Source organism: Heterodontus francisci, chromosome 29 (genome assembly GCF_036365525.1).
Source record: "Heterodontus francisci isolate sHetFra1 chromosome 29, sHetFra1.hap1, whole genome shotgun sequence".
NCBI lineage: Eukaryota > Metazoa > Chordata > Chondrichthyes > Heterodontiformes > Heterodontidae > Heterodontus > Heterodontus francisci.
In genome coordinates, this window is record NC_090399.1 from 9,270,329 (window position 1) to 9,294,896 (window position 24,568).

At 44.0% G+C, this 24,568-nt stretch overlaps 1 protein-coding gene across 1 annotated transcript in view; it reads left to right on the plus strand.

Moving 5' to 3' along the window:
* Window positions 1–24,568, plus strand: part of LOC137345916 (butyrophilin subfamily 1 member A1-like) — a 148,022-nt gene that overhangs the window by 75,537 nt on the left and 47,917 nt on the right. The gene's annotated exons all lie outside the window — the stretch shown is intronic.

The following is a 24,568-nucleotide window of genomic DNA, read 5'->3' on the forward strand; positions in this document are numbered from 1 at the left end:
AGTGAAGTCAGAATCAGTGCAGTGAGGAAGGAGTAGCAGGATCCGAGGAAACTAACATCGAGAATGAGGGTAAGTATTGAGGAAAGGGTCTAAGATGAGGAACTAGATTAATTAACTCAGGTCTAAAAATAGTCAGGTTTTAGGAATTCAATCTGAAGTTTTTTTAAAGACTTTTATTTCTGATAAGTTTAGTTAGTACTCTAACAAATAGAAGGGCATCTCAGTCCCGTGGAATGCACATCCTGTTCCATGTGGGAATCCAAATATATACAGGAAGTGTTGTCAGCTGGAGGAGTTTGAGCTCTGGGTTTCGGAGTTTGAGCAGTAGCTGGTGTCACTGCAGTGCATCCACGAGACTAAGATAGCACGTTTCTAGAGGTAGTCACCCTGCAGTTTACAGGTGTGCAGGCAGAGAGGGACAGGGTGATCACCAGACACAAAATCAGGACCAGGCAGGAAGTGACAGAGTCCCCTGAGTGCATCTTGCTGTCTAATTGGTATTTGAATACTGGTAAGGGTGATTGTTCCTCTGGGAATACAGCCAGAGACAAGTCCACAACACCACAGGTGGCTCAGTTGTACCAGGGAGCAGGAGGATGATTGGGACAGTAACAATGATAGAGGATTCTATAGTTGGGGGAACAGACAGACATTTTTACATCTCGAGTTGTGAATCCAGGATGATATGTTGCCTCCCTGGTGCTAGGGTCCAGAACGTCACTGAGTCGCTGCAGAACATTCTGAAGGAGAACGGTGAACAGCCAGTTGTCGTAGTCCATATCAGTACCAACAACATAGGTAGAAAGTGGGCTGGAGTACTACAGGAAAATTTTAGGTAAAGATATTAATAAGCAGGACTAGCAGGTAGATCCTCCAAGGTAGTATTTCCATGTACTAGTGAGTATAGAAATAGGAGGGTGGAGTAGATGAATGTGTGGCTGGAGAGATGGTGCAGGAGGGAGGGCTTTAGATTCCTGGGACATTGGGACCAATTCTAGAGGAGGTGGGACCTGTACAGGGCGGACGGCTTGCACCTGAACAGAGCCAGGACCAATGTCCTCATGAGGTGATTGGCTTGTGCTATTGGAGTGGGTTTAAATTAACCTGGTAGGGGGATGGGAACCAGGAGATGATATTAGAGAGGATGAACAAGGTGCACAAATGATTGAGAGATGCATATGGCACTAGAGTAGGAAATAGTAAGATATTAGGTGTGATGAGAGTAAGAGGGGATTCAATAATGTCTAAATTAGGTTTACAGTGGATGTATGTAAATACACAAAGTGTGGTCAATAAGCTGGTGAGCTGCAGGCGCAGATAGCCACATGGGAATATGGTATTGTGGCATTAACAGAGACTGAGTTCAAAAAAGGGCAGGATCTCGGGATTAGGTACTAAATATTCCCGGATACAAGATAGTCAGGAAAGATAGGGAAGGAAAGAAAGGAGGAGGGGTGGCTGTAATGAGAGAAGGTTAATGAGGGAGATATAATTGTTTGATAAATTGTCACATATTAGGCTTGTCAGCAAACTTGAAGCCCAGTGACAGCATGGATACAAAACTGACTGAGTGACAGGAAACAGAGAGTAGTAGTGAATGGTTGTTTGTCTGACTGGAGGAAGGTTTACAGTGAGGTTCCCCAGGGGCCAGTGTTAGGACCCCTGCTTTTCTTGTTATATACTATTGACCTAGACTTGGGTGTACAGGGCACAAGTTCAAAATTTGCAGGTGGCACAAAACTTGGAAATATTGTGAATTGTGAGGATGATATTGATAGACTTCAAGAGGACTTAGACAGACTGGTGGAATGGGCAGACACATGGCAGATGAAATTTAATGCAGAGAAGTGATACATTCTTGTAGGAAGAATGAGGAAGGAAATCTAAAATAAAGGATACAAATTTAAAGAGGTTGCAAGTACAGAGAGACCTGGGGTATATGTGATAAATCATTGAAGGTGGCAGGGCAGGTTGAGAAAGTAGTTAAAAACGTATAGGGGATCTTGGGCTTTATAAATAGTGGTATAGAGTATAAAAGCAAGGAATTTATGATAAACTTGAATAAAACACTGTTTTGTAATCAACTGATGTATTGTGTCCAGTTCTGAGCATCGCACTTTAAGCAGGGTGTGAAGGATTCAGAGAGGGTGCAGTAATGATTTACAACAATGGTTCCGGGAATGAGGGACTTCAGTAATGAGGATAGATTGAAGAAGATGGGGTTGTTCTCCTCAGAGAAGGAAAGGTTGAGAGGAGATTTGATCACGGTGTTCAAAATCCTGAGGAGTCTGTGAAGAGTGGATTGGGAGAAACTGTTCCCATTGGGAGAAGGGTCGAGAACCAGAGGACACCAATTTAAGCTGATTTACAAAAGAACCAATGGCGACATGAGGAAAAACATTTTTACGCAACAAATGGTTAGGATCTGGAATGCACTGCCTGAGAGTGTGGTGGGGGCAGATTCAATCATGGATTTCAAAAGGGAATTGGATAATTATCTGAAGAGAAAATATTTGCAGGACTATGGAGAAAAGGCACAGGAGTGGGAGTAGATGAGTTGCTCTCGTAGAGAGCCGGCATGGATATAATGGGCTAAATGGCTTCCTTCTATGCTGTAACAATTCTATGGTAACATAGTAAATAGTGATGAGGATAAGAGACTTTAGGAGGACATAGACAGACTGGTGAAATGGGCAGACACATGGCAAATACAATTAAATATAGATAAGTGTGAAGTGATGCACTTTGGGAGAAATAACATAGAGAGGAAATATAATGGTACTATAATGGTACTATTTTGAGGGGAGTGCAAGAGTAGAGGGATTGAGGATGTGTATTTACAAATCCTTGAAGATGACAGAGAAAGATGTTAAGGTAGGTTAAAAAACATATGGAATACTTGGCTTTGTAAATAGGACATTGCATACACAAACAAAGAAGCCATGCTAATCCTTTACAAATCAGTGGTTAGGCCTCAGCTGGAGTCTGGTCAGCACAATTCATATGTCAAGAAGGATGTCAAGGCCTTGGAGAGGGTACAGACTAGGTTTACCAGCATGATACCCGGGATGTCTAAGCCTCTCATTCTGACCCCACCTAATATTTTATTATTTCATACTCTTGTGTTATCTGTCTCTTCCAATTCTCTGTGTACCTTGGTGTTCCTCTCCTGTATTATCTCCTGGTTCCCACATCCCTGCCAAGTTATTTTAATCTCTCCCCAGTAGCACTTGCAAATCGCCCTGCAAAGAAATTTGTCCCAGCTCTGTTCAGGTGCAACACGTCTGGCTGGTACAGGTCTCATCTTCTCCAAAACTGGTCCCCGTGTCACAGGAATCTAAAGCCTTCCCTCCTGCACCATCTTTCCAGCCACAAATTCATCTGCTCTATCCTGCTATTTCTATACTCACTTACATGTGCTACTGCTTTTGAAGTCCTGCTTGCTAATTTCTTTCCCAGCTCCCTAAACTGTTTCTGCATGACCACATCCCTCTTCTGACCTATGTTGTTAGTACCAATGTGGACCACACTGCTGGCTGTTCACCCTCCCCCCTCAGGGTGCTCTGCAGTCACTCAGTAACATCCTTGACCCTGGCTGTAGCTTTCCTGCTACTTTCAGGATTAAATTTAATCCAACAAGGGTGACTCGTTCATGACTACAACAAACCACTGTGAGTACAGATATATATTGGTTATATGTACAGCAAATTTATTAAGTAGTTTACATCCAGTACAAAGAAGTAATACTTAGACGTTAGTCACAGTCTGTTCCTCAGACCTTCAGTGGTAGCCCTCCGAGTGACTGTGGTACGGTCTCTCTTTCTCTTGTTCTGTTGAATGATGATTCTCTTTCTTCCTTTAGGTTTTTGTGCTGCTTTTCATCTTCAATATCTGTTCTTTTATATCCTTTTTCTCCTTTGAGCCAACTGACAATCACCTGTGCTATCTCACTCACACTCTTTAATAATCATTTTTTTAAACTTTGACATTAAATTCTATGCTTAATCCTCTGGTATCACTTTATTCCATCTTCTTGCAACTTAGTTATTCCTTATCTAGGATCTTCTTGCAAACAGTTTTTACATGAGTTATAGCAATGTATTTTACTCTAGTGATAACAGATCTCAGAAACTTTAAACCTTCTGTTTCAATTGTAACATAATTAATGTTCTGTCTTTCATTATCTGTTTGTTTCAGACATACCACTACTTTAACACATTCTTGTATATTTGCTCAAGGTTCTGTTCCTTGCTGCCAGCTTGTTTTGAACATAACCTTGCCTCAGCACATTCCTTTTTGCTTTTAACTTCTTCAAGTTGGCTTAAATTTACCATCATGCTTTGCTTCTCGGCCTAATATCATGTTTAATTGAGCTTACACATAGTTACTTTAACAATACTATAAAGCATTATTATCTTCATAATCACTTCTAATTAAGCTTACACATTTAAGACATTACACCACACAGTATACAGATTTAATATTATATCAAGTAGTGAACTCTATCTTACAATATCCCCACCTTGAGGGCAAGGCATTTATGCTGATCTCTTAAAATGAAATTCTTGTGCACTTTGAACTTCCATATTTACCTATTTCCAAGAGATTTTGTGCTGTGATCATGTTTAATTGTGACCTTGTCTGGTGTACCAGGTGCTTTAAGTGGCAAGTGTACAGCAGTGAGCATATTAGCACCAATAACAGGGTTATAACCAATATGTGTGAAATTATTCTAATCCAGGGGTGATTTTCCATGTTTATCCCTATTTCCCACCAATGTGTTGAATCCCCCACCCCTAGAATTTCTTTGGCTATAGCTTTATTTCCTTGATCTAGAATGTAATAATGGCATTGGGAGATGTTCACTTGACTTATTAATGTTGTTAAGGCTTTAGGTAGTTCACGGATGCCATACCCAAATTTAGTGACGGTCATGCAGGCCTCCACCTGCCAAGAATGAGGCATATTAATTTTGTCATATGAACATTGATTTCAAACTGTTGCTGGGAAGAAGAGAAGGCCTGTTACAAGGGCTACCAGACGCTTGGCTGAAAAATATTTGCATACTAACAGACAGTGTTTGTGGAGCCAAAGGACTATTCCATGCTCCTATTACTCCAAATGGATTTGATCACCAGACAGTGAAGGGTTAAGGAAGCACATTCCAGGGCTGAGGCGATACAATTCATAAGGGCCAGGGCTGGTTAGACCAGCTGGTCACATGACTAACTGGGTGGTCCAGGGTTTTTTTGAACTAACCACAGAGAGTTTGAACTCATAAAGACTGTTTGCTCCTGGACTGAGAAGACCTCTCCTGTCCGCTCTCATCTCTTTCTCACAAGCCTCGGGACCCACTGAGGACACGTGAACCTCAAGAGAGAAAAGTCTCCTACATTAAACAAGGTTTAAGGATAATACTGGGCCCCAACGCAAAGCAAGTCCTACCTACAATCGAGGACTCTACAGCGAGCTTAAAGGACAGTGTCATGCTAGACCCCCACCTGCTAAGAATGAGGCATATTAATTTTTACATATGAACATTAAACTTCAAACTGTTGCTGAAGTGAAGGAAGGACTTGTTTGAAAAATCACCTGGCCCTTGGCTGGAAAAACATTTTTTGCATACCAGCAGCCAGTGCTTGGAAGGACAAAGGGGCTATTCCCTGCTCCAATTTAACCCACAATGGACTTTGAGCACCAGGTGTTGTGTGTAACAAGAGGTATTCCAGGGACAGCTAAGATCAGAGAATCCACAAACAGACGTGGTCAGACCAGCTAGTCACAACCTGGGTTTTTCTGAATTGTACAAACAGTTTGAACTGAGAGTATCTGTTTCCTTCTGGACTGAAAAGATCTCTCCTGGCTGGCTCGCCACAGCCTCTCCTGTCTGTCTGCTCCCATCTCTTTCTCATGGAACTCCAAATCCTCTGAAGACACATGAATGCCAAGAGAGAAAAGTCTCCTACAGTGAACAAGTTTTAAGAAGAATACTGGGCCCCAATGAAAAGCAAGATCTACCTACAATCAAGGACTGTGCAGTAAGCTTGAAGATCCATAACAAAAACCATCTTCAGAGATTGCCTCAAACTTTTCCACTTTATTTTTTCTGCTCTTTTCTGTCTCTATCTGCATATGTGTATTGCATATGCATGCTAGTGTGGGTGTGTCATGTATCCATAGGTGTTCACCAAATTAGAGTTTAAGTTTAATAAATTTCAACCTTTCTGCTTTAAACCTAAGAAAATCTGTTTGGCTGGTTCTTTGCCTTATAATTGGAAAGCGGTGAATATGTATTCACCAAGGGGGAGCTAAAAACACGGTGTGTTTAAAAATTAAACCCTATTATGTTACGACGAGGTGAAGACTGAGAGGGAACCCTGGACCCCTTTCTCACCTGTCGTAACAGATATTTGGGGCTACCGTCCTGGATTTTACCCACAGACAAGTGAGAGAAATTGGAAGTGGGAAGCCAAATTGTTCCCAATCAGAAAAAGAGCAAGATTTCAATACAGGTTTTCTTGTGGTTATGTGTGCTAGAATACTAACATGTCTGCAACTGAAGCTAGTAGCTCTCTAAGCCAGGGTGAAGTAACTTGGGATAAGTAAAGCACTGTCTATGGAGGAGTTGAGGAAAATGGCTGAGCAGTGTGGGATCACTGTATGTGGCAAGGCTAGGATGGCTGAAATCCTAAGACTAGTGGCTAACCATTTTTCACTTGAATTTGAAGAAGCAGGAGCAGTGTTAGAAGTAGACTTTAACAGGGCATTGCTCGCAAAGATACAATTAGGACACAAGAAACTTGAATTAGAGGAGAGAGAAAGAGAAAGAGACAGGAGAGGGAGAAAGAAAGAGCATTCCAGAAAGATAGCTGAAGCAAAAATAAAAGCAAAATACTGCGGATGCTGGAAATCTGAAACAAAAACAAGAAATGCTGGAATCACTCAGCAGGTCTGGCAGCATCTGTGGAAAGAGAAGCAGAGTTAACGTTTCGGTTCAGTGACCCTTCTTCGGTTCCGTTAACTCTGCTTCTCTTTCCACAGATGCTGCCAGACCTGCTGCGTGATTCCAGCATTTCTTGTTTTTGTTTCAGATAGCTGAAGCAGTTTGAATTAACTAGGGGGCAACAGAGTAAGCCCAGTGAAAGCATGGCCAATATGGAGGAGCGTAATTCAAGGCTGCGTACAGAATTGTTATCTGTAAGTTGCGATCTCTACTAATTCCAAAATTCAATGAGGGAGACGTAGAAGCATTTTTTGTGTCTTTTGAGAAACTGGCAAGGCAGCTAAAATGGCCAGCTGAGACCTGACCTCTTTTATTACAAAGTAAGCTAACTGGAAAAACCCATAAGGTTTATTCCCTGTTGCCAGATGAGAGCTCATCAAATTATGAACTGACCAAATGTGCTATCCTCGGGGCATATGAATTAGTACCCGAAGCCTATTGCCAAAAGTTTAGAACCCTCGACATGGTTTAAGAAGAATACTGGGCCCCAACCAAGAGCAAGATTAACCTACAATCTACAGTGATCTCCAAGGACAGCAACCAAAATCATCTTCAGATATTGCCCCAAACTTTTCCAATTTATTTCTTCTGTTTTCTGTCTCTATCTGCATGTGTATGTCACATGCTAGCATGGCCACATTGTGTATCATAGGCATTAACCAAATTAGAGTTTAAGTTTAATAAATTTCAACCTTTCTGCTTTAAACCTAAGAAAACCTGTTTGGCTGGTTTATTTGCCTTATAATTGGAAAGCGGTGTACAAGGGTCACCAAGGGGGAGCTAAAAGCACGGTGTGTTTAAAATTTATCCCTGTTATGGTAAGACCCGGTGAAGGCTGAGAGGGAACCCTAGACCATTTTCTTAGCTGGTCGTAACAGTGACACATCCTCTAGGTTTATATTCGAGCCATCTTTTACTTGTAAGACCTGTTAGCAATAGTGAGGAGGGTTTTTCCCTCATGACTGGTTTTGGTAGGTGTAATACAGTAGGTCCCAGGTTTGATTGAACATTTAAGTGACCCGTGATGATGATAGTTTTCTAAGGTGGTAAAACAGTCCTTCCCTTTTCATACATCGATCGTTCTAGTTCTCACATCTGATGGACCTGTCACTTCCTCAGTACAGTTCTGCCCCTTCTCATTCCCATTGAAACCACATGTGTCTCTTGAATGATCATATAAACCATACGGGAAAATGAGGGCATCCTTATCTGTTCTGCATCCCTGTAGGTTTGTTTCTATCCAAGTTAGTTTTTCTAGCCGCATCAACCATTAGGGAGCTATCAGGAATCGACTAATGACACTTTCCCTCACAACCGCTATGTTTTCTACTGTAAACAGAGGATTAGGAATGGTTCAATTCATAAGGCTGGGGATTTGTACTACTAGTCCCAATAGCTTCTGATTCCCATCTTGTGGCATTTGTGTTTGACCGGGCGAACCTCAATCAAACTCCTAATTTTACATAATTCTGCATCGTCCTGGTAATGGGATAGTCCTGACAAATATCTATTTGTTACCCAAATGGGAAGGTGTCCTTCATTGATAACTTTCATATCATGGTTGTCCTTTTTGGGTGGAGGGCCGCATTACAGATTTTGCTCATTTTGCAAATTTCGCAAGATAAAGGAATTAAAAATTTATCTTACTAATAAAAACAACAACAAATGTGCATTTTTGTGAAGAAGCTTTTAATAAGAAGACTAATTTATTGACTTACTTTCTCGTCACTATATTGAAAACTGATTTAGTGACATACTTGGCAGTTTTTGCTTTAATAAGTAGTCAATCTCTGCCTGCACACTTGATGTAGCGATGCAGAGTATTCTTGATAGATGTCCATCTGTCAGGAGAGACCTTGATCTCCTCCCCCCTCTGCCTGTGCTCTGTGTGTGTGTGTGTCTCATTGTTCCCCCCATCCCCTCCTCCCACCCCACATCCCCTCTAGGACTAGGGGACACAAATTAAAAATTTTGTGCAAAAGATCCAGGGGCAATATGAGAAAACACTTTTTTACACAGTGGGTAGTAATGACCTGGAACTTGTTGCCCACAAGGGTGGTGGAAGTGGAGATGATCAATGACTTCAAGAGGAAGTTGGATGGCCACCTGAGAGAAATAGACTTGCAGGGCTGCAGGGATCGAGCCAGGGAGGGGGACTGACTGCTTAGCTCTGTGGAGAGCCAGCACGGGCTCGATGGATAGAATGGCCTCCTCCTATGCCGTAAGTAAATGACTCTTGACTCTCTCCCTGCCTTCTCCCCTCGCTGTCTCTGTCTCTCTCTCTCCCCCTCTCGGTCTGTCTCTTGGTCTCCCTATCACCCCTCTCCCTGTCTCCCTCTCACCCCTCTTTCTCTCTCCCTCTCACCTCTCTCTCTGTCTCCTTCTCACCCCACCGTCTCTGTATCTCTTCCCCCCACTACCCTGGTATCTCCAGTGTTCTCCACTCCCCGTTCAGTGTTCCCCACTTCCCAGCTCAGTGTTCCTCGCTCCTGCTCAGTGTTCCCCGCTTCCCCATCCCCCTTGTCTCTCTGTCCCACCTCTCTCTGTGCCTTCTCTTCACTCTCTCTCTGTCCCTCTCTCTCTCTGTCTCTCTGTCCCTCTCTCTCTCTGTCTCTCCCCCCCTTCACTCTTTTCCCTTTTCTTTCTCTCTCTCTCTCCTTCTCTTTCCCACACATTTGCAGAGTCGAATGCTTAGCAGATGGTTGGTCAGTTGCTTGAAAATCATCGCTGTCAGTTTCACAGCTGACACTGAGTTTTCCATTGGGCTTTTTGAAAAAAAATGTGAAAATCTGCCAGAAAAGCCCGAGTCTGTTGGGAATCCGCTGTTCCTGATGTTAGCAGCTGTCGGCTGTGAAACTGACAATGATCTTTTTCAGAAGGCCGCTCTGTAAGGAGACAAAGGGAAATTTCTCATCTCCAGTCAGGGTGAGGATGAGGAACGGCCCCGGGAACAGTTTAAACCCGCAGGCTGAATGAAAACATTTGGCGGGTCGGATCCTGGTCTTGGGCCGGATGTTGGAGAACCCGGTTTTAGGTTGTCTCTGAACTGTTCTCACAACTAATTCCCATACATGACACATACATCATTATGAGCAGCCTGGTCAGAGTATTCTGGATTGCTGTCCTCTCTAATAAGGCCATTAATCTTTTTCACATGATTTTCTAACTCGTGTATAATGTCTCGTAGATGCACGACCATTATCTGATCCTCTCCCAGCTCTTCATGTTCTATGCTATTTTCTTTACTCAGCATATTTTTCAATTTCTTTCATACCGATTGTAACTGTACCTGTGAAGCTGTCAATCCATTGAGTTAATCACTGAGGTGGCTGGATTAAAACCAGTGAATCCAGCATTTATCAAGCCTCTCTTTCACCTACTTCTTGTTTGACTCATTTCATTTCTAGTTTTGTTTTCCTGGTGGAATGCATTCTGTACGTCCTCTACACTTGTAGACAAGGTAGCCTTTCCCAGTATTGATCGAAAACCTGCTGTATCATCCCTTGAGTTAATTGTATTGTTTTGTTGGGACACTATTCAGACAATACTAAATCAATTAAGTTTCAAATGACAGGCACCACTTCTGGTATTACCTGGTGATATACTGCTTTGTGGGTAGAGATAATTACAAGGCCATTTCCTGCCTCTAATTGAGGACATTGCCCGTCTTGTCCCTGATTCCATGCATCTGAGTTCTCCTCCTTCTCATACGGTATAAGCATAACACTGTGGAGGTACCCGTCAATCTTGGTGTATCTGGTTATTGCATCCTTGAATCTTATCTTGACTCTACCTATGCTCCCCACACCACCCCCACCCGTCAATTTTAGGGTAGTTATATCCTGCCTATCGCTTAAAAGTTACTAAAAGGGGTTCATTGCCCCAATTTCCATTATTAGACCTTATGTTAGACCCTTTGTGTCTCTTCCACCATTGAGGCCAACGCAATTGGATGTATCCTTCACTCTGATACCCCTGGGCCTTGGTTTAATTCCTTTACTTGCTCCCAAGTCCCGTTATTCTTTACCAGAAATTTCCACATGATCGGGCCTCTGCTGTCTTTTACCTTTGTTACGACCGGGTGAGAAATGTGTCCAGGGGTCTTTTGCGGTCTTTATCTGGTCTTATTCTAACAGGGTTTTATTTCTCATACACTGTGGTTTGAGATACCCCTTTGTGTATCCGTATTCACAACTTTCCAATTATAAGGCAAAGAAAGCAACACACCAGGTTTTCTCATGTTTAAAGGAGAAACGTGAAGTTTCTTTAAACTTAAACTCTAATACAGTTAATGCCTACGGATATATGACGTGCACATGATCGCATGCTCACACAATGCACATGTGCAAATAGGGACAGAAAAGAGGAGAGGAAAGTATAGTAGAGAGCGGTTTGAGGCAATTTAAGAGTTTCTTGTTTGCTGTGCTTCGAGCTCACTTGATTGTAGGTAGTGTTGCTTTTCGTTGGGACGCAGTATTCTTAAACCTTGTTCACGTAGGAGATTTTTCTCTCTTTGAGGCTCATGTGTTTTCACAAGATTCAGTTCCCTGAGAGATGAGCAGGCAGACAGGAGAGAAGGTAATTCTTGTTTCAGTTCCAGGAGCACATAGTTTTCTCAGTTCAGATTCTGTTTTTCCAATTTAAAACTCCCCTAGTTGGCCTGCCGGTGGTCACATGACCAGCTGGTTTGACCAGGTCTCTTCTGTGTATTGAGGCAGGGACTTGTTCCTCATTGTTCCAACACCATCTGTTACTATGCAAATGTCTTTCCAGTCAGGGCTTGCAATTTTAAGTTTTAACGTTCATGTGGCAAAATAATGTCTGCCTCAGTCTTGGTCGGTGGGGGGTAGGGGGGAGGGGGCTTGCCTGACACCTTGCACTGAATACACACTCCATATTGCTCTTTTATTTCCCACATGGAAACTCTTCCACAGCCTGAACCCCCTCATATGTTGTGTATGAGTTATTTTGGCTCATTGACCTTTTGTGTCCACCAAGAATCTGAGGTTCTGATCCATAAATTGCCAGTGGGACACATTTACCTCCTTTGTCCAGAGTAATGATAGTTCTGAATGTTATCGTTGTGTTTATTGCATTCACCATCTTTCCAAGTATCAATACAAACATGCAGGTCCACATTTACACCTGTACGTAGAGCAAACGTAACATCTTAATCCTTAACTGTTTTCATCTGATTAATATGGAACCACTTCAATTTTGTTTGTTTTTATTGGACTGTGTGACATGTTCAATAAGTATACAGCTGGGTTTAATGTGTCAATTACAGTGTGGGGGCCGACCCAGTTCACATCAAAAGAGTGTTTTTTAGGGAGAAATGTTGCAATATTACTTGCTAACCCCATATTCGAATGGCTTGACTTTCTTGTCAAAATATTGTTTAACTTGATTTTGTGACCTTCCCAGGTTTTCTGAAATCAGTCTGTTCACTTTTTCCACATGCTGTATCATTGTCTGCAATCACGTCTGACTACACGGCTGTAGTTTTAATGGTGTTGTAGTCTCCAGAGTTACGTGTCCCAGTATCTGCATTTCTCTCCCAGTCATAGCCTCATATGGACTTATCCCCATTGCCTTGTAAGGGGTGGAACATATTGTCATCAAACATAGAGGCATCATGTCAGTACATTGAGTGGGCTGTTCTGTACACAATTTGCTAACATGGTTTTTGAAGTTCGATTATCCCTTTCCACAATCCCTGATGATTGTGGGTGGTGAGCAATGTGCAATTTCTGCCTTATTTAGAGCATGTCCTGCAGGGAGTAAAAATTTCCCAGTAAAGTGTGGATCCTGGTCACTATCCACCTGTATCAGTATTCCCCACCTACAGAACACATCACTCAAAATGATTCATGTAGCCGTAATTGCTTTATTGTTCCTGGTTGGGAAGGCCTCTATCCATTTTGTAAATTGGTCCACCTCCACAAGACCATACTCATGGATTCCCTGAGACTTTATAAAGGGACCAATAAAATCAATCTGCAAGTGTGTCCATGGGCCATCAGGAGGAGGTTGTGACCAGTGTTAGGGTGTGATTAGAACAGGAAGGAGGATGAATTTGTAAACACAGTCGGCATCTATTGACATATTGTTCTACATTTCCAGCACCAACAGGCACAGGTTAGCTTTTGTAGTGTAATATTAGCTGAGTAATGTCCAGCTGTTGGGTGAGAACGAAAGAGGACTAATATCTCCTCTTTAAGCTGAAGAGGAATGTAAGCTACCAAAGAATCATCCTTATTTTTAATCATTAACAGGGAGGGGCTTCCTTTATTGTGGTTCTGAAATACTGTGCAGTTTACCCAGCAGGTGGACTGTGGTAGTGGACACCGCTGTTGGTGACCTGACCATATGGAGTGAACAAAGTTTGGAGTTCTGTCAAATTGATAGTTTTTGTTTTAGTAGCGACTGTTACAACAGGTACCTGGGATCTGGATTTATCCATCATCCACCCTGATAATGATAATCCATTCTCTGTGGATTCCTTAACAAGCCAGTCGGCTGCATTGTTATCCTGGCTGTTTGGTGATGAATCTTTCCAATGGGTTGTTACCTTTCCTACATGACGGGGTGGGGGGAACTTGTTCCTGGAGAACTTCCCATAGATTACAGAGGAGACCAGAATGTAATAAGGGATTACCATCTGATGGACCATAATCATTTTTGTGGTACAGGAGCAAGACCGTAACTCCATTGTAACTATCAGACCAAATATTAATTGTTTGCAATGCTGTGTATTGGACAGTGAGGATGACAGCTATCAGCTCTGATTGTTGACATGAATGGATGGGAACTTGGAAATCCCGTTGTCCAATCAGGCGCGTCTCTGTGAACTATGACACACCGGTTTGGGGTGGCCATCAATGTAGTCGGGACGAGCCGTCCACATACATGTTCTGGGCTTCCGGAATAGTCCAGGCTTTTACCGGGTTTAATTCCTTCTCCACCACAGGTAATGGACACTGGTGTGGACTTCCCTCACAAGCAAACATCTGGGGAAAAGGAGTTGTTCATGTGGGGGTGATGTCCAAGTCTCACTGCAGGAACTCAAGTGTCCATTTGTTGATCCATTGAGAAGACACTTTAGTATCACTTGGTTTTAATAGAAGATTAAGGAGTGTGTGTGGTGAATGTAAAATCACTTTCTGTAGTCCATTGATGTAAGTAAAGTGACTGTCCAGAAGGTGAGTGACGTTCACAGGCTGAGTATATATTCTCTGTCCCTCTCAAAATACAGGAGGCAGATGCAATCGGGTGCAATGTGCCATTTATCTGCTGTTCCTGACTTAAAACTGCTGTCAGGCTGGAAGGGGTGGAACTAACTTCCAGGTAGAAAGGCCTGTTAGAGTCTGGGGTGATCAGGACAGTAACCTGCATTGCTGTCTGTTTTAAGACATTCACTGATTCTGTGTGACTATCACCCCCTGCTGGCTGAATATCTTCCTCATCACCTTTCAATAGTTCATACAGTGGCTTGGCCAAATCTGCAAAGTTCAGGATAAAACTTCTCTGATATCCTCCCGACCCCAGAAAGGATGGCAATGCCGTCTTCAATACAGGCAATGGGAGTCTCTGAATAACTTTGACCTGATGCTGATCCGGACTGAGTCCCATCGCAGAGATTTTTATCTCCAATAAGGTGACTTCACTCTGCACCAACTGAGCCTTTTTCAGGTTCACCTTCAATCCCACTTTCTGTAACAGATCAAAAAGTTCATTTAAAAGCAACAAATGCTCTTCGACAGTTTCTGTAATAAGGAGGAGGTTGTCTACATATTGGAGGAGAATCGATGGTTTTGAAAATACCTTCACAGTTTGTACCATATGCTGGTGGAATATTGACAGTGAGTTCTGGAAGTCTTGTGGTAGATATGTAAAAGTAGACCCTTGTCCCTCGAATGTAAAAGTGAATTTATACTGGTCCACCTGAGCAACTGGGATACTCCAAAAACCATTCACTATGTCAAGTGTAGAGAAAACAGTAGCTTTGGGAGGGACAGATGTTAACAGACAAGGAGCCTGACTAACGGTCGGGTTCTGTCGTGGGGAAGCTTTGTTTAATGTTCGATAGTCAATAGTAAATCTCCATGAATCATCTGTCTTCCTAACAGGCCGTATAGGAGAGTTAATAGTGAAACATCCTTTACGCAATATCCCCTGTTTTTCCAATGAGACAATGACTGATCACAAACACGGAATACTCTCCCTCGGAATACGTTACTGTTTACAGGAGCGATGGGGCGGGCCATTAATTTGAATTTCACCAGACATCCTTCCACAATCGTGTTTAGACTCAGCAAAAGCTGCTACATGATCAGTGATTAAAGCATGAACAGCAGGCAGTGTGTGAGTCAGTAAAGCAATGGGTTCAGGCTGTTTAATGGCAAATACTGAGTGAGTGTCTGAAATTTGTACAATGTCCCCTGATCCTGAACTAACCCATAAACAGTTTGGATTGTAATCCACAATAGCTGTCAGTCTGTGGAGAGGATCACTGTCCAAAATTCCCTTTTCATTGGTCATACACATATACACAGTTTGACAATCTATGCTGGGATCGTGCCCAAAGTAAAACTGATACTATCTCCGGGGCAAGCTGAAACTTTAGTGCCTGTAACACCAGTGATAGTGAAGCAGATTTTCCCTGTCACAAGATGGTGCGAGGGTGTGGGGTGTGTAAAATTGTGACAGATGAACCAGTGTCTATCGGCATATTTTACTGTCTGACCCCAGGCAGCAAAGTGGAAACAACCAGTCGACCGTGACCGTCTCGTCTGAACCCCACCTCAGACCAGGCTGGTGGGGCCAGACCCCGTCAGTCAGGGTTTCCAGTCCCATGTGAAGGTGCACTCGTGGTTTGTGCCACGGGACATCCTGATGTTTGGGTGGTTACCAAGGCCTGTATAATAACAGACATTTTTTACAAATTAGCGTCCAATGCATCTATTTTAGTTTCTATAGTACTGGACAGGTGTGAGGTCTAAGGGGGTGGATTTGATCATTGTTAAATCTCCCACCCCGGTTCCCGACTGTTTACTGCTCCAGTTTGACAGAATTATAGCACACTACTGACTGTTTAAGGTGTGGTGCAGACGGAAGGGCGTGGGGTCTTTCTACTATTTGGATGGGTTTCCCTTTCTGGGAATCCTGTCTCTGGCTTTTATCATACATCCAAGCAGTGTTTGCTTCACGTAGATCAGTCCAGAGTGAGTTGTAACGAACAGTATGACCTCGGGCTGTTTGTAAGGCAGGCTGTATATTTTTTAGATATACTTTTTTTAAAGTGTCTTCATCTTTTCCGTTCAGAGTCTTACCATTGGGATTTCCCTGTAACATCTCATAAATAATGTATAGTCAGTCACCGAATGCAGTGGGGCTTTCATGAGGGCCCTGTTTAGTTTGATATATCTTTTCCCCCAGGTCTATGTTATCTATTATCAAAGCAGTGATCATATCATTCAGGGCAGTATCCCAGTTAAAAACAATAAAAGGAAGATTACCTCACTAATCTGAGGTAAGAGTGGACAAGATAACGTTCTTCATATCTCTGTCTTCGAGACTGGGTGGTAATTCTGAAACACCTACAAGTGCTGTCTTAGGTCGATGGGACATGTTTGTGGGTTGATTGGTCCTAATTGTTAAACACATGCCTGTAGTTTGGAATAGTCTAAGGGTTGGGATCATCCACAGAACCCTGGCGGAATTGCTCCTTGCCCCTCATTCCCATTTCCCGGGAGTGGATTTTGGGGATTTTCTCCCAGTCCCACAGCTGGACTATTAGGAACCACTTGAGTTCTAACTCAGACACTAACTGGGTTTTCTGTATTTGGGAAATCAAGCGGAGCTTTCCCTTCACAGGGAATTTTTGGGATTTCCTCTTTGTTACTATTGAAATAGGGCAGAGGACCTGACATAGAAGGAGAAGCTGGGGAGGATATAAATTTTCACAAGATTCATCAAATTCCAGCCCATAATCTGGGTAAAGGTCTCCCATGGTTACTGCCACGACAATTGCAGTTTGTTTTCCCAGCTGTTTCTCTAACTGGTGAATGGTAGCAGGACAGTGTCGGTGAACTTTATCTTACAGGGGAGTGAACACCATTCTGGATTCACGTCTGCGGCTGCAGAAATGCCTGTCAATTCCCCTAACTATTGAATCTCCTGTCACTCTGACTTGTCCAGTCTTCCTTGTGCCCCTCCCCCATGCAGCTGAGCTACCCATGGTGCCATGGCCTTGGCTCTGGCTGCACTCCCCAGGTGAACCATCACCTTCCTCCGTATTCAGTACTGAATACCTGTTGGAGAGTGAGACACACTCAGGGGTCTCCTGCACTACCTGCCTGTTTCTTCTTGGCTGCCTGGTGGTCACCCATTCCCTTTCTCCCTGCCTACTCTTAAGCTGTGGGGTGACCACATCGAAAAACATGCTTTCCAAAAGCTCTCATCCTCACGGATACGCACAGTGACACCAGCTGTTGTTCAAGTTCCAAAAACTGGAGCTCGAGCTGCTGCACCTTTACAATCGATATCAATGGTTTAGATGAAGGGATCGAGTCTGATGATCGAATGTGCTGACAATGTGTCCTAGGCCCAACCATCCTCAGCTGCTTCATCAATGACCTTCTTTCAATCATAAGGTCAGAAGTGGGGATGTTCACTGATGATTGCACAATGTTCAGCACCATTCGTGACTCCTCAGATACTAAAACAGTCCATGTAGAAATGCAGCAAGACCTGGACAATATCCAGGCTTGGGCTGATAAGTGGCAAGTAACATTCGCGCCACACAAGTGCCAGGCAATGACCATCTCCAACAAGAGAGAATCTAACCATCTCCCCTTGACATTCAACGGCATTAACATCGCTGAATCCTCCAATATCAACATCTTAGGGGTTACCATTGACCAGAAACTGAACTGAAGTAGCCATATAAATACCGTGGCTACAAGAGCAGGTCAGAGGCTAGGAATCCTGAGGCAAGTAACTCACCTCCTGACTCCCCAAAGCCTGTCCACCATCTACAAGGTACAAGTCAGGAGTGTGATGGAATACTCTCCACTTGCCTGGATGGGTGCAGCTCCAACAATACTCAAGAAGCTTGACACCATCCAGGACAAAGCAGCCCGCTTGATTGGCACCCCATCTACAAACATTCACTCCCTTCACCACTGACGCTTAGTGGCAGCAGTGTGTAGCATCTACAAGATGCACTGCAGCAATGCACCAAGGCTCCTTGGACAGCACCTTCCAAACCCGCAACCTCTACCAACTAGAAGGACAAGGGCAGTAAATACATGGGAATACCACCACCTGCAAGTTCCCCTCCAAGTCACACACCATCCTGACTTGGAACTATATCACCGTTCCTTCACTGTCACTGAGTCAAACTTCTGGAACTCCCTTCCTAACAGTACTGTGGGTGTACCTACCCCAAATGGACTGCAGCGGTTCAAGAAGGCAGCTCACCACCACCTCAAGGGCAATTAGGGATGGGCAGTAAATGCTGGCTTGGCCAGCGACGCCCACATCCCATGAATGAATTTTAAAAATACAAAGTTCGGTGGAAAATGTAGCTGTGAGGAGGACACAGAGGTTGCAAAAGGATTTAACCAGGACAAGTGAGTGGGCAGGAACGTAGCAGATGGAATATAATGTGGATAATGTGAAGTTATCCACTTTGGTTAGAAAAGCAGAATATTTTTTAAATGATGAGAGACTGAGAAATGTTATTATTTAGAGGGATCTGGGTGTCCTTGTACATGAATCACAGCAAGTTAACGTGCAGGTACAGAAAGCAATTAGGGAAGCAAATGGCATGTTAGACTTTATTACAAAGGGTTTGGAGTAAAACAGTAAAGAGGTCTTACTGCAGTTGTACGGGGCCATGGTGAGACCACACCTGGAGTACAGTGTACATCTCTGGTCTCCTTATCTAAGAAAGGATTTACCTGCCTTAGAGGGAATGCAACAAAGGTTCGCCAGGTGGATTCCTGGGATGGTGAGGAGACTACGCTGATATTCCCTAGAGTTTAGAAGAATGAGAGCTGATCTCATTGAAACATATGTAATTTTCAGAGGCTTCACAGGATCAGTGCTGGGAGGATGTTTCCCCTGATTGGGGAATCTAGAACTAGGGATCACAGTGTTACGACCGAGGCAGGAGGCGTTCACTGTCTTTTCTAGTTCCACTTCTCCATAGGTCACAACATATATTTAAATGTTTACCGGTACAGCCAATCACACACTCTTTTTTTTTATCCCAGATTAAAATACACCAACCAGGTTTCTTTAATAAACAACAAAATTATCAGTTTATTACAAAACAAGACTTAACCAGTAACAAAGCAAACATTAACACACAGATTGAAATATGAAAGTTCCCTTTTTAAATTCACCAATTACACTTGCACACACTGGGAAAAATACAGAAATTCTCTCTGCAGAGGTCTGTTACAGAAAAGACAAAAAGTAAGAAACTACTATTGGCTAAATTTTTGCCAAAGAAAGAGAAGATATGGAAGGAAGTTAGTTGTCCCTTTTATGGCCTGGCGTCCGGATATACGGAGATGGGTCACTGGGATCATTTCAGAAGCAGTCCGTTCTGGAGATGTCGTTAATTATTCTAATCGGCTTTCCAGGAGAAATGTGGCATCAGGGTTTTTCCAGCAGCACACTCTTGAATTGTAGGATTTTTCTCAGCTTCTCAGGAGCTCTGCAGCACCAGGGATTTTAGCTCCCCCACATTGGATTTTTGCAGGATTTCTGCAACGAGTCAGAGAAGGAGGTGAGCTGGGTGGTTTCTTTTTCCCTTGGCAGGAAAACACCAACTGTCTGCAAACAGTTCACATCCAACTAAACTGAAAACAATGTCCAAACCCCAAACAGAGAGTTGACCTCCTGACCTCCATAAAGCTTGACATGAGGCTTCTCTGTAACCATTTTTCCCAAGTCACCAAGAGTTCTGTTGTTTTCTGAACCCAAATCACAGGTGGTTTCTGGCACAGGTTGTTTTCAAACAACATCTCACGTGTCCTTTCGGTGAACTTGGTAAAAAAACATATCCACAGAATCTTTTCAGTTTTAACACTTTAATGGGAGGCAGTTCAATGGTATCAGAAGTAAGGGCTATGATTACATTGGGTGGGTCAAGGGTGATGGGTTCAGGCTGGAAGGTTGCAGGAGGAGGTTTGAAATTGGGAGACTTGCCCTAAATTGTACACAAAGCAATTTCTCCAACAACAATACAAACCACGTGGACACTCAAGGATAGCAAGAAGAGTGGGAGGAGACAAATAATAGTGGGTGTATCTTCCACCTGGCTGCAATTTGATGGTATATCAAAGTGAACTGCTCATTGCCTCAATGTTTCAGCTGACTGGTAACAGAGGGTTGAATTGCAACACTCTGCTTATTTATTGTTCAGAAAAACAGCAGTGACTTGGGTCTCATACACCCAATTTGTCCAGTACCACGGGAAGAAGAGCAGAGGGAGTAACTAAGGAGGGCTCTTTTCCCTCAATGCATGATGCCGGAATGCCAACAACAGGCAGAAGAGGAAGGTCAGGATGCTCCGAATGATAACATTCAGGAACAGTATTATCACAGACGGGCACCGGCAGATCATCACATCCTCAGGACAAGGACAAATTACCCCCAAATGTCAGAGAGGCAATGCCAGAGACGCCTGAGGATGTCACGTGAAATGGTCACAGAAATTTGTAGGATCCTGCGGCATGACCTGCAGCCATTTGGGTTTGGTGGGAATCCCATGCCAGTTGCCTTTACGGTGACTTCTATACTCAATTTGTTTGCCAGTGGGTCCTTTCAGGGATCAATGGATGACATATGTGGCATATCACAGTCTGTGACCCACAGGTGTATAAGGAGGTGACCAGTGCCCTTTCCTGAAGTGCCGATGATTTCATCTACTTACCTGTATACTAGGACAGCTAGGCAGCAAGGTCTGTGGCCTTCGGTGCCATCGCTGGGTTCCCTGGAGTGCAAGGGGTGATCGACTGTACTCACGTGGCCAGTGGAGCTCCCTGAGTCTTGCCTGCTGTATTTGTGAATCACAAAGGCTTCCACTCTTTAAACGTAGAACTGGTTTGTGACCACAGAAGGTGAATAATGCAGGTTTGTGAACATTTTCAGGGAGCTGTCATGACTCCTACATTGTGACAAACTCACAGCTGCCAGCAGTTTTTTAGGAACCAGCCGAAGTAGACAGCTGGAACCTGGGTGACAGAGTACATCATCCCCAAAGTGCTGCTGTAGAGAGGTATAATGCCACTTACACATCCACCAGAGCCAGGACCGAACACACCATTGACATGCTGAAAATGCGATTTCACTGCCTGGACCCGTCTGGAGGGGTTCTTCAGTACACACTGCAGAGGGTGTCACGAGTAATCATTGGCTGCTGTACCTCGCACAATCTGGCAATTAGACACGGCAACATTCTGCAGGTGGAGGACCAGGAGGAACACCAGTCCTCCTCAGATGGGGATGACAGTGAAGAGGGTACGAAGGATGACAACAATGCCAACAATGCAGTTATAGATAAGAGGGCAATGGAGAGACATGGAAGGGACATCAGGGAGAACCTCATATTTACACGTTTCAGCCAACAATAAGCCACTTCATCAAGGAACGTTAGTAGGAGAAAGAAAATTCCCCAAATATATTCACATACACATGAGGTCTTCTTCATTTCTGTAATCAAAAGGAAGGGCTGTTCTGACAACAACACATGACCCTGCACTGGAGATGTACCTGACGGCCTGTATCCTATAAACTTCATTAAAAGAGACCTATGTCTCCATTGGAAGAATTGTCCAGCATCAAGGCATTAACCAGCACACGTCGGAAGCTACAACTTTGATGTGACCGGCAGATGAAATTTTTGCTGTGCGACAATGGAACCGAGAATACATCAATGGAAGGAAAGTAAGGGTGTGACCACAGAACCAGAAATGTAAGGTATGTTAGTAGTGAAAAGAGTGATTAACCATCAAATAACGAACAGCCATCATTGAAAACTGAAGATTCAAATGTCAATGATAAATGGAGACTGGGAACTTTCTGAAATGCTTTGCAAACATCAATGTGTTCCTGCCATTGGTCTCCAATGAACATTTTCCTTTTCATCTGAAACCAAGCAAATGATTTACGAGAGTGCATCAAATATTAAAGTAAATAAAGATGTATTTAAACTTCTGGAAGATGTGTACAATATTTACAGCATCTTTGTGCTCAGAACTGTTTCTTTTTACGTTTTCTCACACTATGTCTAGGTGCTACCCCGACATTAGCAGCTGAGCTGGAGGCAGTCTGCTCAGTGCACTGCCCCAGTGCTGTGGATGACCGTGGTGGGCGTCCACTGGAAGAACGGGGCCTTGATGGCTGAATCATACTGGGGGTCTGCAGCACTGGTGAGTGAGTATCCCATGTGTGCTCACCTGCTGGAGGTAACAGTCAATGTCGGAGGGAGGAGGACGAGAGGCTGTTTACTCTGGGGGTGTCCTGAGAGGAAGGCACCAGGGAAGCTGGCATGCGCTCGTCCTCCATCTGTGTGCACAATGGCACCTGCCTGTCTCCCTGAGGGGAAGGAGCACCTGGAGGGAGGTTCCTCGTCCCTCTCTCTCTTAGACTCTGCTCCATGGAGCCCACGGCAACAGCAATGGAGCACAGGTCAGATCACATATGGCTCGGGTGCTCAACCAGACTCACCACGGAGCTCACCAGACTCTGGACTGAGGAAGCCATACACTCATATGCCTGGGATATGACAGACATCATGGCTCCATGACACGCACAAAGCCACACATGACCTCAGGCATCTCCGACATATTTCCCACATGGCTTTGCTGAACATCCGGCAAACTTCTCATAGCAACAGTCAAAGGATCACCGTGAGCGAGGGGCTGAGCAGGGGCCTGATCCCCAGCAGTCCTCCAATTGTCAGGGGACCCGGCTGGCACATTCTCCATCAGCTGCTGGGACGTGTCTGTGTCGTGCACACCAGATTGTGACCCAGATTCTAATCTTAAATCCCCCCACGGACCGTGTGGATGTATCTGCGCTGGCGGAGGTGGGAGAAGAGGCAGGTGACGGTGCACCCTCTGGGGAATTGGCTTCTTCTTCCTCTCCAGAGGAGGAATCTTGGGCCTCGTGGCGTTCTGCTACTCGAGTGCTGAGTATGAGTTCACACACTTCCCTTTACTGTGCACATATGGCTGCAAGACTGAAGATGACATTTTATCTTTATTGATGACCTTGCCTCGCCATCTGCAATTGACCTGCCTCCATCCTCTCGCAATTTCAACAGCCTCCTCTTCAGCCGCTGTCAGGACTCTGATGTCTGGAACATCTCCACCTGTCTTTGCCCACTCGCTGGTTGTGGGTGCGTTTATCCTGCAGGAGACAGTGCAGAAAGAATGACATGTCAAAAGATGAATCACAACCATTGTAAACATCACTCGTTCAGGACTGACCTTCACACAACACATCCAAGCACATCACCAATGCCAATCGTCACCTTTGCGCACAGTCACTTAGTGTACGGCACCAAGGCTGCTCACGCATTCCACTGCATTCCTTGTCTGCCCTCTGTCTTAAAGCGATGAAGTCAGGGAGAAAAACAATGATATGAAAGCAAAATACTGCGAATGCTGGAAATTTGAAATAAAAACAAGAAATGCTGGAACCACTCAGCAGTTCTGGCAGCATCTGTGGAAAGAGAAGCAGAGTTAACGTTTCGGGTCAATCACCCTTCTTTGGAACAATGAAACAGCTTTGCCAAGACCACTTACCCTCACTGATCCGAGCAAGTCATTGTTACATTTGCAACACTGAACCAAGGTTCGCTGTGCCACCCCACAGTTCAAGACCTCCTCTGCTACCTCCACCCAGGCTGCCTTGGTCAGGTGGGAGGGTCTTCTGACTCCATCTGCAGGGAAGTGGACCTCCTGCCTTTCCCTGATGGCCTGGAGGAGAACCTGCAGGGAGGCATCACTGAACCGTGGGCTGGGACACTGCCTGCTGGCTGACATCTGCTTTGCTTCTGCTGCAAAAGAAATAAATAATATGAAGTTTGTGCTGGATTACAAAAATTAAGGGAGGCAAAAACATTTTGAATTCAATACAAGCTTTACTTCAGGTTCCTCTGCAGAGACATACATTTTTTTTTTTCCAAAATATACTTTATTCATAAAAATCTGTAAAAATTACATTGCCAAACAGTTTCCAAACAGCACCAAAAAATACAACCATTGCCAGGGAGATCAGTTTCCTTCAAGACTGTCATGAGTTTCTTCCCAACCCTTCCGTTTCACAATTGTCATGTCAATTACAGTTTTACATTTACAGCAATTGAGAATATTAACGATACAGTTTGAGGGGTTTCCCATGGATCCAGCCCCTCAGTCCAGCTTGGTGGGGGAACCTTACACTGTGGTCTTTCCCCATTGAGCCTTTGCTGCGGCTGCCCCAAGCTTTAGTGCGTCCCTCAGCACGTAGTCCTGGACCTTGGAATGTGCCAGTCTGCAA